This window comes from Canis lupus, chromosome 27, assembly GCF_003254725.2.
Source record: "Canis lupus dingo isolate Sandy chromosome 27, ASM325472v2, whole genome shotgun sequence".
NCBI lineage: Eukaryota > Metazoa > Chordata > Mammalia > Carnivora > Canidae > Canis > Canis lupus.
In genome coordinates this window covers 10844847-10861142 of record NC_064269.1, presented here as the reverse complement: position 1 = coordinate 10861142, position 16296 = coordinate 10844847, and the positions used below count along the sequence as shown (strand labels likewise).

Sequence of the window (16296 nt, the reverse complement as noted above, 5' to 3'; positions counted from 1 at the left end):
TTTGTCTGGTTCAAGTGTGGAGATGTGATTAATTTCAGAGGACTTGGTGACATTTTCAATGTGCACATCAAGGATTAGGAGATATATAAGATAGGAAGCAAATGCCAAAGAGAGAACAATTATGGGTTGCTAAACACTGCATAAGACATGGGTTTTTGTGCTGTTTATGTATCTCTAACTGCTAGGATTTAGAGCTCACATAAAGTCATAAAATGTTCTGAGCTGAATTAATAAGTGTTTTGTGTGGGTATAAGGAAGTCATTTTAAAAGTATCGTCTTGCAAGAAGCTAAGTTTAATTATCAGTGACAAGGAAGTATAAGGACAAAATTACCTCATTCACCATTAGGGAAACCTTCATTTTAACAAATTTGAAATATTTGCATTTGACATCTAAAGCCAGACTAGATGGCAGACATCTATATAGGGGGATTATATTCAAAGGCAGACACGACTATATTTTCAGTGCTGGAATGTTATAGCACCCAAATTTAAGCTGATTTTATAATATTGAATATGTATTTCATGCTTGGCAGTGAACACTGCGGTAATTTAATAAAGTGTCATTTTATTATAGAAATCTATTACTTGAGTTAAATTTCCCATGGAATTCTGTACAAACACCTTTCTTTAATGTTACTTCTTGCCTTGCCTTAGAGGATTAAAGATACTGTAATATGTAATCTGATTCTGTCAGAATAGGAGCCTACTCTCACTTGTTTCAAACTTTGATATAATAGTTTAAGTATTCTTTTCTGCAATTTGATGCTCATAATAAGTTCACAGCTGAATTTGTATAGGAAAAAATTCCATTATTATTTGACTCTAGTTTTCTGTTTGGTATTCCGACTGATAATCCATAAAATTCTAAATTTTTTACAGTTCTTTTCTTTTTTAATGGCTGTATGATCCATCAGCACATGAATATATCTCCTATCATTTATCTGTATTTAGGCTTTCCTACTGTTTCCCAGCTTTACTAAGATATAACTGGCATGTAGCATTGTATAAATTTAAGGCGTACAGCATGTTGATTTGATACGTTTATATCTTGTAAAGTGAGTGATTACCACCACAGTGTTGGCTAACAACTCCATCACGTCTCATAATTATCATTTCTTTTTGATGGTGAAACATTTAAGATGTACTCTCTTCAGTACATAATACAGTATCGTGAATTACAGTTCCCATGCTGTACATTAGATCCTCGGGGCTTACTCATCTTATAGTCACAGGTTTGTACCCTGTGACCAACATTTCCCCATTCCCCCCATCCTGTCATAATCACCTTTCTACTTTGTGATTCTAGGAGTTTGCATTTATAGATTCTACGTGTAAGTGATACCATACAGTATTTGTCTTTCTCGGACTTACCACACTTAGCATAATGCCCTAAAGGTCCATCCATGTTGTCATACCCAATCTCTCTCATGGGCTGAATAATATTCCATTAAATAATATACTCATATATAACACACATCCTTATCCATCTGTTGAAGGTGAATGGTGGAGAAGGATGAGAATGGAGTCAAAAGTATGACCAGGCTCTCCATGTCTGAACATTTAAAAGTACACTAGAAATTTAGGGAGTTATAAATATTTCCATTCTCAATAGGAAATCTTCGTTTAGATTTAGGATTTATAAGTTCTGTTTCTCATTGTGTATTTTTTAAGTTTTTTTAAAGATTGTATTTATTCATGACAGACACAGAGAGAGAGGCAGAGACACAGGCAGAGAAAGACGGCTCCCCACAGGGAGCCCGATGTGGGACTCCATCCTGGGATCCCAGGATCATGCCCAGAGCTGAAGGCAGATGCTCAACCACTGAGCCACCCAGGCATCCTTTTTTTTTTTTTAATTTTTAACTAATATCTACACCCAACGTGGGGTTTGAACTCACAACCCCAAAATCAGGAATCACATGCTCTCCCAACTGAGCCAGTCAGGCACCCGTGATTGTGCACTTTATAGATTTTAAGGGGGCTCACAGTTAAACTTTCTTCAGGAATCTGAAATTTTCTTTAGGAATTCCTAATTAGTGTGCTGCCTATTATTGAGACATGTAGTAGCTTCAGAATTTTATAAAAAAGGTGTATGAAAGTATGGAGTATGGATTTTGAGGACAAATTATGTAATTAAATACATGAGAATTCTAGGGATATTGCCAAATTGGTTGAAGGATTTCAGGATTTCTTTAAAATGTGTTTGAGGGATCCCTGGGTGGCTTGGTGGCTAAAGCGCCTGCCTTCAGCTCAGGGTTTGATCCTGGAGTCCTGGGATCGAGTCCCACATCAATGGAACTCGAGTCCTCCCTCCAATGCAGGGAGCCTGCTCCTCCCTTTGCCTATGTCCCTGCCTCTCTCTGTGTGTCTCTCATGAATAAATAAATAAAATATTTTAAAAAAATAAAAAATAATAAAATGTGTTTGAAACTATACCTATTATCTAGTTTTACTACCAAATAATTAATGTGACTTTTTTTTTTTTTTTGTCATTGTTAATGGGGAATACGGTAGTAAAAAGATTGGATGGGAGGCATGTAGCAAGCATAGACATTTAGGTAAGGATAGATTTGGGCCTGAAAAACTAAGAATGCCTGGCACATACTACTTCATACCTAACAGTACATTTTATAAATGTGAATTATTCTTCTTCATAAGGAGACAAACCACAGTTAAATCCCTTCCTTCCACTTTTAAAAATTTCCATCTCTCTCTTTCCCCTCCCCACCATAAACAAAAAATTTTAAATGTCTACTTTATGTTCTTTTGTTTTGTGGATCTCTTATAAAATGTATTTTACTTTTAAATTTTAATTAGACACATATGCATTACCAGTACCCAGATCGTGAAATATAACATAATCGCCCCAAGTGCCCCAGTTCTCCCTCCCAGTTACTTCCTCCCATAAAGGGAACCATCATTATGATTTCTATCACCTAAATTAGTTGTGCCTATTTTGAACTTTATATAGTTGGGATCATATGATATATACTCTTTCATTACTGCTAAACATTATGTCTCTGAGAGTCATCCAGATGGTTATGTTTAGCAGTCTTGCCTTCACTTTCCGTACGTTTTTTTTTTTTATATTATGAATATGCCATACTTTACCCGCTCTATTTTTGTTGGACTTTGAGATTTTCCAAGGGGGGAACTATTATGAGTAGTCCTACTCATGCACAAGTAATTTGGTAGACATATACATTTATTTCTCCTGGCTATATCCTTAGTAGTATAATTGGCGGATATCATATGCTACAAGTTCAGCTTTAGGATACAAAGTCAAAGAATATTCCAAAGTGGTTTTATTTTATTTATTTTTTAGAGAAAGAGAACAACAGGAGAGGAAGAGTGAGAATCTTTAGCGGCTCCATACTCAGTGTGCAGAGCCCGCTGAGGGGCTCAATCTCCTGACCTTGAGATCATGACCTGAGCCAAAATCAAGTCAGATGCTTGACCAACTGAGCCACCCAGTCACCCCCAAAGTAGTTTATTTATTATGCTCTCATAACTGTGAGAATTTCACTTTTGCTAATACTTGGTACTGTTTTTTAATTTTATCTACTTTAGTAGCTGTGTAATAATTTCTCATTATGAAGTTATTAATAGCCTTATTGAGATATAATTGATATATAAGCTGCACATATTTAAAATGTACAATTTGATAAGTTTTGACATGTATACACCCATGAAACCATCATCACAATCAAGACAATGAATATATTTATCATTGCTAAAACTTTCCTTATGTCCTTTTGTAATTATTCCATCTTGTGCCTCCTTTCCTCCCCTCCACCAGAGCAATCACTGATATCTCTGTTCCCATGTACATAATGTTTATAGTTTTTCTTCTAACTGCTTTAATTTTTTTTTCATTTTAAGTCATTTGACTGTAACATGTCTTGGTGTCAATTTCTTCATATTTCTTGTGGTGGCTGAAGTTGTACCACAGATTACTTTTGTTTTGACCATATTTTTTCTGTGTTGAATATTATTGCAAAGTTTTTTGTTAGGCCTTCAAGTCGACTGTGTTTTTTTTCTTCTGCAACCCCTAACATCCTATTAATCCCATTTGGTTTATTTTTCTTTCCCCAATTTTTTTTTTCTCTCTAGAATTTTAGAATTCTCATTTTGCTCATTTTTATTTTATCTTCCAGTCTCTCATTAACATACTATGTTTTCTTTTACCTTCTTAGACATATGGAATACAGTTTTAAAAGCTCTTTCGGGGGCTTCTGGGTGGCTTAGTCCATTAAGCATCTGACTCTTAGTTTCAGTTTGGATCATGATCTCAGGGTGGTGAGATCAAGCCCCAAGCTGGGTTCTGCACTCACTGGGTAGTCTGCTCAAGATTCTCTTCCTCTGCCCCTCCCTACTCTCTCTTTTAAAAAAAGAAGCTATTTCAATATTGTTTTATACTATCTCTTGAGCAATTTAATTCCTGGGTCTTTTTGTATTGGTTGCATTTTCTCTGCATTAGGGATATTTTTCTGCTTCTTTGCACACTTGGTAATTTTTGATTGAATGCTAGATAGTATAAATTTTAGCCTTTCAAGTGCTGGATATTTTTGTATTTCTATAATTACTTTGGAGGTTTGTTCCAGGATGCAGTGATTGACTTGGAGACAAATTTGATCTTTTGGAAGGTTTCCTATTAAGCTAGGATAGGCCTGGCCAGAATAGCCTGTATTGTAAATGTCTGTTCAAGCCATTTGCCCTTTTTGTCTGTTGGGTTATCTACGTTTCCTTAAATATTTTTAGTATATTCATTGTATCTATGAACTATTTATTGAATGCATATAGGAAATACCCTCTCCCAGTCTGTGGCATGCTTTTGAACTTGCCCTCAATCAAAATGTTTCCTGAAAAAGAACATAATAAATATTTCCCTCCTAGAACAGAGTTATCTTCATTGTAACAGAGAGATAAATGGGTTGTCAAAAGGATGCAAGTCTAATGGTAGGATTTTTATTACCAGTTTATTATGCCAAGAAGTTCACTGGAGCCCTTCCTGGTATCTCTCTAAGTCATAGCACTATTATACCATCTTCTCTAATGCTAGTAGGATTGATTGGTTCAGGTTCTGTGTATAGAAAGTAAAGACAAGCTTTCCCTATGACACATGTTTGCCTAGAGTGAGCCCTACAGACCTTTTTTAAAAAAATCTCTGGAACCTGTTCATCAAGAAACATCATAAAATAAATGCACTGGTCTTCCATTTTATTAAAAACATACTTTTGAAGATGAATGTTTATTCAGAGATGAAAATGCCTATAGGAATATTTTCCTAGAAATATGAATCATCCAGTGCTTTGGCTTTTCATTAAAAAAAAAAAAAAGAAAAGAAAACACATCTTTTTGCTTAAATGCAACTAAATGGGAACTTGTTATATCAGCTATTTGTTTTTCAAAGTGAAAAGGGTCAATTAGATAGCTTCAATTTAATCACTATAAATTTAATAATTTTCATTTTTTGTCCAAGTAATTTCCAAATATTCATTATCCCCAAATCATAGTGGCTGGGGAATTGGCCTCCTTATTTTTCCCTACCTTCCATCCCAGATAACATTAATTCACTTATTCTTTAAGAAATAATTGCCTACTATGATGCAAGACACACTGCACTAAACACAAACTCTTTTCCAAAGGAGATTAGAATTTAGAGGGAAGAAATATGACTAAAGAGACAACAGAGATTAGTACAGCCTTTGGACACCAGGTGCTGGTCGTCTACCTTGTTAGGTACTGATACCTAGAGGAAGAGATAACTAAGTTGACTTTTGTGTAAGATATTTAAATGTTACATCTTAGCATGTAATAAAGTCAGTGAAATCTCTCTGGGCCTAGACAGAGTTGCCTTTCCTAAATAAGTGAATATTGTAAGTATTTAAGTATGGTTGTGTCTGATGTGTTTATAAGGGGGAAGCATGGGGGAAGGAGTAGGAGAAAGGAAGAAATCTATAGATAATTATAACTAGGTTCTTTCGGAGAAAACTATGTAAAACAGAGTAGTATATTGCCACTAGTCAATATCATCATCAACAACAACATCATCAAATTTGCACCATTAACTGAGCCTCAACTCTGGCCTAGGTGACATCCATGCATGGAAATTTAGTGTCCATAATTGTTCTGCTTAAAGTCTTGCTGCCAGTATTTATCAGAACAAGGAATGGATTCAAAGGTATCTCCTTAAATACATGATTTTTGCACTTCACTTGGGTTTCTCAGAGATCAGCCTGTATAGTACACTCTAATACAGTAAACCTGGAGTCAGGGAACTGCTTGATGAAGAACTTGAAGCAATAGGTCCATAAGAGACATACAAAAGGCTCAGATAAGTAGAATCTTTTCCATCTAGAAACTAAAAGAATTAAAAGTAATAGATAATTTAAAGATGACAAGTAAAGCTGTAACATAGAAACTTTAAGTGGCAAGACCCAGAAAGACAACCCAGAGATTAAGTGGCTGGGGGTGGCATGGAGTGGTGGTGTGATGGTAGGCAAATGGCTGGTGGTTGTGCCTGGAAGGATTGCTTACTTTGTTCACTAAGTTAGCTAAGAAACTTGAAACCATAATGGTTATATATCCTCACTGTCTAGAGTTTAAAGGGGATCAGACTATGCTATCCCCAAATATGTCATTTTGGCATAATAATTATTTTAAGCTGAAGGCAACTGAGAATTAAAAGATATGCAAGAAGAGTTCCTGCTCCCCCCCCCCCCTTATATGTCTAAAATTGGGGCAGAAATTCTGCTCTGAGGAAGGTACCCAGGAAGAGGAGCCCAGCTCTTATAATCAGAGACAGGGAGTCATACTAAGATGAATCTATATAAACAAACTTTATCTTCCATGATACTTATTTCCTGTGTATTTCCTACTCACTCTCTCACAATTTATCACCATTAGAATCCAGAGTCCCCTTTCCACTTTCTAGCCACTTCTCCACAATTTATTGCCCTTTGTTAAAATGGTATATAATTTCCTAGACTACTCAGTTCTTCGAGTTTTCACTTCCTTTCTGCTACTTCTGCTATGCACCTAAAAAAATATTCACAACAATAAAACCCGCATCCAGGGTGCCTGTGTAGCTCAGTCAGTGAAGCGTCTGCCTTCAGCTCAGGTCATGATCCCAGGGTCTTGGGATAGAGCCCACATTGGTCTCCCTGCTCAGTGGGAGGTCTGCTTCTCCCTTTCTCTCTGCCACTCCCCTTGCTTTTGCACTCTCTTTCTCTGTGTCAAATAAATGAATAAAAATAAAACCTGCAACCTTTTCCCCCATTAATCTGTTTTGTGTCAGTTTAATTTGTAAGCCCCAGCTACTCAAGATAAAAGCATAGAGGAAAGTTATGTTTCCTCCCCATCAATCTGGACCCTAGAATTTTTCATTCAGGAGGTAACATAATGCAGTGGGGAAGATATCTAGCTAGGAGTTGAGATATTTATTAGTCTTTTCTTGGATTTAGTCACCTCTGTCATTAAGTTAAAGGGTTCTACTGCAAGTCTTTGTGCCTTAATTTCTTTTTTTTTTTCAATTTTTATTTATTTATGATAGAGAGAGAGAGAGAGAGAGGCAGAGACACAGGCAGAGGGAGAAGCAGGCTCCATGCACCGGGAGCCCGACGTGGGATTTGATCCTGGGTCTCCAGGATCGTGCCCTGGGCCAAAGGCAGGCGCTAAACCACTGCGCCACCCAGGGATCCCGTGCCTTAATTTCCTTATGAGCATAATAAAAGAGAAAAGTATGGCAAATAGGATTCACTTCGTGACTGGAGGGCTTCGGCAGAGAGGGTGAGAAGCCACATGTACCATCATTACAGTAGGTGCTAGAGCAAAGCAATTCCAGCATATGTGCAGAATATTTACTGTCTCTGGAATAAGAGACGCATAAAATTTCTTCCACTTCCGGCATTTGATGAATCAGCTCATACCTTTTTATGGGTTGTTGATATAGGCTGGGAAAATTTAGCATGTTTCAAATCACGTTTTCACTTGAGGGAAAAGTGGGCAGATGCCTGATGTAATGGTAACAATATTTAGGGGAGAATGAAATCCCTTTTGACTGTTAGGTGGTAAAGCAGCAATTCAAGATCTACCAAGAATGCAATATTCCATTGATCCGTGTTGTCCAAAAATGGTTTGGGCACTACAGATGCCTATAATGCCTATAATAATGTATAATATATAGAGATAGACCCTCCACTCTAGTTCTAATGTTCAGATTAATTGGCTGTCCTGGAAGCAAAATCGGTATGGCTATGACGAATGTGTTTAATATTATCAAAGACGGTTTCAACAAACTGATAATGGACATTAAGTTATTCCAGTGTGAAACAAATTGTATTCATTTAAATGTGACCATCTCTGTAACATGTTGCATTCAAAATTTCAGAAATTTGTTCCCACATAATCTTACTCCCACTTCTTTGTCCCAGATGCAGATGTAATTTATGTAGAAGCAGACATTAAAATAAGTCACTCAGGGCAGACTTCCTTTCATTTACATAATGTTCTTTGGGGGGAAAGTATTAAATCAATTTTAACCTGTTTGGGCCTGCATCCAAATAGTGTGCAGGCCTGCTTAAGGAGAATCAGTTTTGAAATTTGTGAAAGAGATCATATGAAATGCATTACTCAATTAAGTAAAGGAATTTAGGCTTTATTATAGAATATTGTACCATCTGCCGGATGAATATAACTAATTAAATTTGACTTGGTATGTGATTCTAACAAACAGTTGAAAAATGAAAATTCTACAATGAATTCTTCAGCAGCACCTGAAATGATAGATACCCACTGGGAAAGATTGCATCCAGCCCTGCTCAGGTTGCAAACAGACTTTCCATTGTCTGGTTGCAGTCTGCATAATGTTTGCATTAAAAAGCAGGTCAGATTCAGTAACTACTCACAAGCAACACGGAAAGCCCAAATGCAATATTTGTCTGCTATTGTCAAAGAACTAACAAGGTAACACGATGCAATCAAAATGGTTGCAAAGCTTCCCTAGCCACAGAAAAGAAATGACTACTTTGCTCTGAAGTGCAGCCAAATCCCCCGCTTAAAAGAGGACACCAGAACGTTGTACAATACCCGTTGTTAGTAATACTGCAGTAAGTTGAGATGCTCCAGTGACAAATCAAGCCAAAGCCATCCCGCTCACTGGTCTGGGATACGAGGCAGTCAAACCTAGCTGGCTCTGTAGGCATCAGCTGCATCTGTCAAATGTATTTAATGTCACTTTGACAGGAGAGCTGTTACGGGAACCCAAGGGTTTAGAAAGTGCTTTAGACCAAATGCTGTATAAGCTTATTAATATAGATGTTAAGATAGCGAAATGATTTGTTAAAAGAGAAATATTTCTACCCGAAATGTGACTACTCGGTGTCAACTACTGAAGCATCATGATATTTGGCTTTTTCACTTTGTACCCAGATGTTCTTATTCTGTGCTGAAATAGCCTTGGTACCCCGTATCCATCAAATGCTTCATTAATTGAGCACCACCAAGAGTGCTGGTGTTATATCTTTTATGGGAACTAAGTCTTTTGAAGATTTAGTCATCATTTCACTGGTAAAATTAATACATTTTCATATTTAAATGATGCTATGTCTTTTTTAAAAATAAAATAAGAATATATCATTTTCTTAAAGAAAGGGGCATTTCAAAGCATTTCATTTATTAAAACAGTTGAACGGTAGTCCTTTATAAGGAGATGAATGAGTGCAGCTGGTCCTGGGATCCATACGTGTGAGAGAATAGTGTCAAGAAGCTGATCTATATAATTTGGCAATAAAGGCTTCTGAGTAGCATATGCTTCCACTTTTGGCTGCTGGTGTTTATGAAGCACTCAGCATCATCACTCTTCCAAAAAGAGTTGGGGTTGAACAGAAAAGAAAACAGAAGATCTGTCTGAGAAACAGAAGGAGTTGATACTATTAGGGCCTGTATGGGGAGAAAGTTTTCTCAAGTTTCATTTGTGCAGGAATTAAGGATCTGTGGGAAATGAACACTTTGGAATTAATTAGCTCATCCAAATACCGAAGTTATTTTTCTATAACTATTTTCACTGGTATGAAAATCATGGTTATCTTCAGGGCCTCTATAAGATAGCTGAATTTAAAGTAACCTGTTGACATATGGGAATGATAGGAACAAATGCCAAATTGAAATAAGCAGAAGGAACATATGAAATAAATCACTAGAAAGCTGAACACATGTAGGTAGAGCTGGCCCAATTAGACTTTGGAAAACCAAGAAAAAACCGAATGAGATAAATGCTTGTGGTAGCAGTTGGGAAATAAAGTAATTCTCCTGAGGTCAGAAGAAGCTTCAACAAACAAACCTGAGCTATCGGATTTGAAGGTAGCTATAACAAAATTCCATCTAGAAAAGCCATCAAGCCCTATTCCTTAATTGTATATTTATTAAGGACATTTTACAGGATATCCCTGTTAAGCTGACCTGCCTGTTTACAATATGTGTTCACTTAAGGATGGATTTCTAAACATATATCATTTGCCAAGGTCGAAAATCTCCAACATCTTTTATAAATATATTATCCAGGCATTATTCACAGACTGGAACTATTGTCCTAGTGAGAGGATTTCTAGCAGGTCTCTGTGGGATTTCCTATTCTAATATTGTCTGAGGACGTGCTGACCACACATCAGTCTGGAGAAATGGTGACTTGCACCTGTGCTCATTGGAAAAGGCATCCTATCAACCCGGGGCACTGGGTCTTCCTTTCAGTAGCCTAGCTGAGGTGGTGCTGGCCTGGAAGAATCTTGTCTTCCATTTGAAGTTCCTCTTGAAAATTGTTTTGAGCCAGTCCGTCAACAGGTGTATGCTTTCTCTGCCAGATAGCAGCAATTAAGATATCAACTGCTATTGCCTTGACTACAGAGCGGGAGCAGGAGGCCATGATGTACTCATGGGGCGCAGTTTGGGTTAGAGGCAGCATCTGGATTTCTGTAAGGAACTGGTTTTATCCAGATTCGCAGTGGATTTGAATGAGAAAAATGGCATCAAGTGACATTCTCAGGTCGCAAGAAGGTCATGTGGAACAGAACCTTAGAAAGGACACTCATTCAGGCCTGCTTTTCCCACAAGGACTGGATATAGCCACTCCTCTCTCTGCCTGAGAAGTGGTTGTGAATTTAAAGAATAGAGACACACTTTAGATTTTTGTTGGATTTTTAAAAACTAGTTTCTCAAAGCTTTGGTATCCATATGTTAGAAAAATAAACATTTTGGAAGAGGGGATATAATTTTGCTTTTTTCATTTCTTAATTTGATGTGACGTACCCTTTGCCATTTCAGGAAGCACTATTCACTGTTACGCCCCCCGACTCCTACTGTTTGGTTCCTTTAAAGCAGGGCTGAAACAATAACATTATTAATACTTACAGCTATTATTAAGTGCTCACTATGTGCCAGACACTGTTCTAGGCACTTTGCCTGTGTTAACTCATTTAATCCTTCCCCTAAACACTGAGATAGGTACTAGTACTGTTTTCATTATATGGATAAGCTGAGGCACAGAAAAATATTTAATCTTAGAGTACTCCTATTCATGTTTCTAATTCCAGCTAATATATTTCTTAATGTACAGTGGTAATGTGGGGGATGCCTGGATGGCTCAGTGGTTGAGTGTCTGCCTCTTGCTCAGGTCATGATCCCGAGGTCCTGGGATAAAGTCCCACATCAGGCTCCCCATGGGGAGGAGCCTGCTTCTCCCTCTGCCTGTGTCTCTGCCTCTTTCTGTGTCTCTCATGAATAAAGAAATAAAATCTTTTAAAAAATATATTTTATGTGGGAGGATTATGCTATAATCTCCCTTTGGCATCCTACTTTCAGTCCCTGCCCTGGGTCGTACCCTACCCAAAACCTATTCTGAATCAGTTGTTTTAAGACTTGATGCTGCCTTTAACCTCTGGCAACAGTAACATTTATAACTCAAATCTAATAAAAAGCATGATATTAGCATATTTCTTAATATTCACTGGCAAAATTAATCAAGTATGTTTCTCTTTAAACAGCACTGATTGATCGCTTCGCTCATTGTTCATAAACTCAACTATTCAGTGAGTGGTGAAAACCAAAATGTGGAAGTCAAGACCTCAATTTAAATCTGGTTTCTGCCGTTTACCAGTTATGGTAAATGATCCCAGGCAGGATCCTCTAGCCCACGGGGTCCTTGGAATCAGACATACCCCAGTTCTTAAAATTAACTGCAGGGCCTTGGATAAATTAACTTCTCTGAGCTCAGTTTCTTTATCTGTAAAAAACCCACAGGAGAATAAGCTGAGTACTTGGCCTTGGGCCAAGCACAGAATGTACACATTACATTGCACTTATTATTAATATATAACTTTTCAGGGAGAAAGTATTTGTTGTGTCGAGGTAGATGCAAATTGGTTCCCAAGGAAAGGCAGGAGTGATGTGATCAGGATTCCAGGATCCACACTGCCCACTGCCCACTGCCCACCATGTACTTCTGTTCCAGGAAGCCTCTTTATCTTAAAGGTCCAGAGCCAGGAGTGAGCAAGCACTGGGGAAAGCATGAATGCAAAGGAACTTGCCCAGTGCTCCTCCTGACTGGCCTATCTTCTCATCCCTTTTCACCTTCAAAATAGCACATATTTCTTCCTCCTAAGCAGCTGTATGGGCCATTATGGATTGTGCAATCCAACTCAGATGTAAAGTAGGCCCTTGCAATCCTCAAAGATCATTCACAGGGATTTGGCTGATTATGAGGATTATCATCAACTTGTACAGATGTAGAAATTATTGGTGCTTAGTTGAAGAGAGCCAGGTGTCTGGAAAGCCAGACACAGATAGTCATATGTACAAATATAGAATGAGAAGTTTTAAGGAAAAAAAAAAAACAGAAATGAGATACTGCTTTTTTCCCTCCCTTTCTTATTGCTCTCTGCTTTGGAAGACATTTAACTGATCAAAAAGTAAGCTTACTTTCTCTCTCACTTTATAAATGGTATTCTGTGTACGTACATTACGCGTGATAGTTTCTTCTTAGTATTCAGTATTCTCTAGAAGAGATGCTTTAATTTTCCCTTTGTTTTTTGTTTTGTTTTGGACTTTGGGTATGGAGGCTTGAGGTGACACACTTCTTGGTTTATGACTTTCACCATCAATTGACAACGAAAGGCTCTGATTCAATGGACTGATTGCCTTCTGTCTCCCTTTCCCACACCCATTTGCTTCCCTCCACTCACATGCTACCATTCTAATACCATTCATATAAATCATTTTAGTTGGATGTGTTCTTATAAAACGTGGGCCCGCATTATTCATTTAAATTAATGAACATTCCTCCGCTCATTATCTTTTATACTACATGATAGAATTAATGTTACACGACAGAAATTACATGATGGAAGTTTCAGTGTTCTTCATTAGGTTAATGACTAGATATTTTTTTATTTTTCTATTTTTTATGTAGTAATATAGTTTTTGGTTGTTAGGAAGTTTGGAATCTCATTTTTATTATATTTTCCATTTGTTGCTGGCTGGGCTTTTTTAGCTACTGCCACAATAATGCTAATAAGAACCTAAATAACAACAAGCTCAGTGACTATAATAGAGACTTGGTTTTTATTTTTGATTATAGTTCAAATTACTTATCGCTGGTTTTATTAGCTGTAACTCCAGCAATGTGGTATAATAAGCCAATCCAAAACTCCATGGTTTACAAAACTAAATATGTCTATTTCTCTCTCAGGTGTCCTTAGGTTGACTAGGGCTCTCAGGACTGGACGAAGAACAGCTGATCTTGGCTCTGGGCTACAGGTTGGCTGCAGGTCCACTCTATATGGCTCTCCATTCTCCTTGAAACGGGAGATACCTAAGGAATATTCTTCTCTTGGTGACTGGCAGGAGTGCAAGAGAACCAAACTGAACCATTCAAGTAGGTGGAAAGCTTTTGTTCTCATTCAGTCCACTAACAGACCATTGACCAAAACAAGTCCCATAGCCAATGCCAACATAATTTTGGAATGAAGTATCCTCTGCCATAATGGGACTGGAGGATCACAGTGCCTAGTTATACAATAGAGGGTATGGATATATAATTCTGATATATAATCCCTACTGAGGTAGATAAATTCTCCTGATTTTTTGTGAGTTCTTTTTTTATACCCTTGAATTCTCTTACCACTGTTAGTTGTTGAAACTTGTAGGTTTCCAAAGGCAGGTAATTTTATAGTTTGTATGTAATGAAAGTTTAACATCTGCCCTGTCCTGCTTTTACCTATTCTTTCTCTCTTTTCCTATCCTGTTATCCAGGATCCACTCTGTTGAACAACAGCAGTGATAGTAGGCAACCATGTCATTCCACATCTTAGAGGGAAGAGATATGTTTTCCTATTAAATATAACATTTACTGTAGGTTTTTTGTATGTAATCTTATCAAGTTAAGGAAGTCCTTAACTAAGCCCTTAACTACAGAAGCCCTCCATTCTTAGTTTTCTGAGTTTTAATCATAGTTCTTGAATTTTAGAAATATTTTCTATCCATTGACATGATTTTTCTTACATGGTTGTTAATATAGTGAGTTACATTGGTAGTAATTCTGATGATCTTCAATTCCTGTTTGAAATGTATTAATTTTTAAATACCCTGAAAGATCCAGTTAACATTTTAAGGATTGTTTCATGTATTTTTAAATTAAGTATAATTGATACACAATGTTACATCAGCTTCAGGTGTACAACTTAATGATTTGACAAGTCGATATGTTATACATAGATACCATCTGTCTCATTACATTGCTGTTAGAATATCATTGACTGTATTCCTTATGCTCTTTCTATTCCCATGACTTATTCCATAACTAGAAACCTGTATCTCCCTCTCCCTATCTCCCATTTTGCCCAGATCCCCAAGCCCTTTCTCTCTGGTAACCATCTGTTCTCTGGTTCTCATTTTGGTTCTTTTTTTTTTTTATTTCCTTTATTTCACTTAGCATAATACTCTATAGGTCCATCCATATTGTCTCAAATGGCATGGTTTCAATTTTTATGGCTGTGTAATATTCTACTCTGTGTGTGTGTGTTGGGGGGGGGGGTTCTGTGTCTATGCCACATTTTCTTTATCCATTTGTCTATTGATGGACACTTAGGTTGCTTCTGCATAAAATAATACTGCAATAAACATGGGGGTGCATATATCTTTTTGAATTAATGTTTTCCTTTTCCCTGGGGAAGTACCCAATAGTAGAGTCATTGGATCATAAGTATTTCTATTTTTAAGTTTTTGAGGAACCACCGTACTATTTTCCACAGTGGCTGCACCCATTTACCTTCACACCAACAGTGCAAGGGAGGTTCCTTTTTCTCCACATCTTCACTAGCACTTCTGGTTTCTTGTGTTTTTTATTCTAGCCATTCTGACGGTTGTGAGGTGATATCCCATTGTGGTTTCAATTTGCATTTCCCGGATGATGACTGATGAGAATATTTTCAAGTGTCTGTTGGCCAACTGTATGTCCTCTTTGGGAAAGTGTCTAATTTAGGTCCTTTGCCCATTTTTTTTAAATTTTTTTAATTTTTATTTATTTATGATAGTCACAGAGAGAGAGAGAGAGAGAGAGAGAGAGAGAGGCGCAGAGACACAGGCAGAGGGAGAAGCAGGCTCCATGCACCGGGAGCCCGACGTGGGATTCGATCCCGGGTCTCCAGGATCGTGCCCTGGGCCAAAGGCAGGCGCCAAACCGCTGTGCCACCCAGGGATCCCCTTTGCCCATTTTTTTAATGATTTCTTTGGTGTTGAGTTATAGAAGTTCTTTCTATATTTTGGATATTAATCCATCATCAGATATATCATTTGCAAATATCTTCTTCCATTCAGAAGGTTGTATTTTTATTTTGATGTAAACCCCACCAGCTTGATTTTGCTTTTGTTTCCTTTGCCTTAAGAGACATATTTAGAAAAATGTTGCTATGTCTAATGTCAGAGAAATTACTGCCTATGTTCTCTTCTAGGATTTTTATGGTTTCAGGTCTCATGTTTAGGTCTTTAATCCATTTGAGTTTATTTTTGTGTATTGTGTTAGGAAATAGTCCAGTTTCATTCTTCTACGTGTAGCTGCCCAGTTTTCCCAGGACCATTTGTTGAAGTCTATCTTTTCCCATTATATAGTCTTGCCTCCTTTGTCATAGATTAAATAACCATATAAATGTGAGCTTATTTCTGGGGTCTCTATCCCATTCTCTTGATCTATGTGTCTATTTTTGTGCAAGTATTTTGATACTACAGTTTTTGATTACTACAGTTTT

General features: G+C 37.3%; 1 long non-coding RNA gene across 4 annotated transcripts in view; it reads left to right on the top strand.

Annotated features, from left to right (window-relative positions):
• Positions 1–16296, top strand: part of LOC112678195 (uncharacterized) — a 325792-nt gene that overhangs the window by 247676 nt on the left and 61820 nt on the right. For all 4 annotated transcript variants that reach the window (XR_007406469.1, XR_007406467.1, XR_007406468.1 and 1 more), the window contains exon 4: positions 13743–13928. This is a non-coding gene — a long non-coding RNA (uncharacterized LOC112678195). The remainder of the gene's footprint in view (positions 1–13742; positions 13929–16296) is intronic.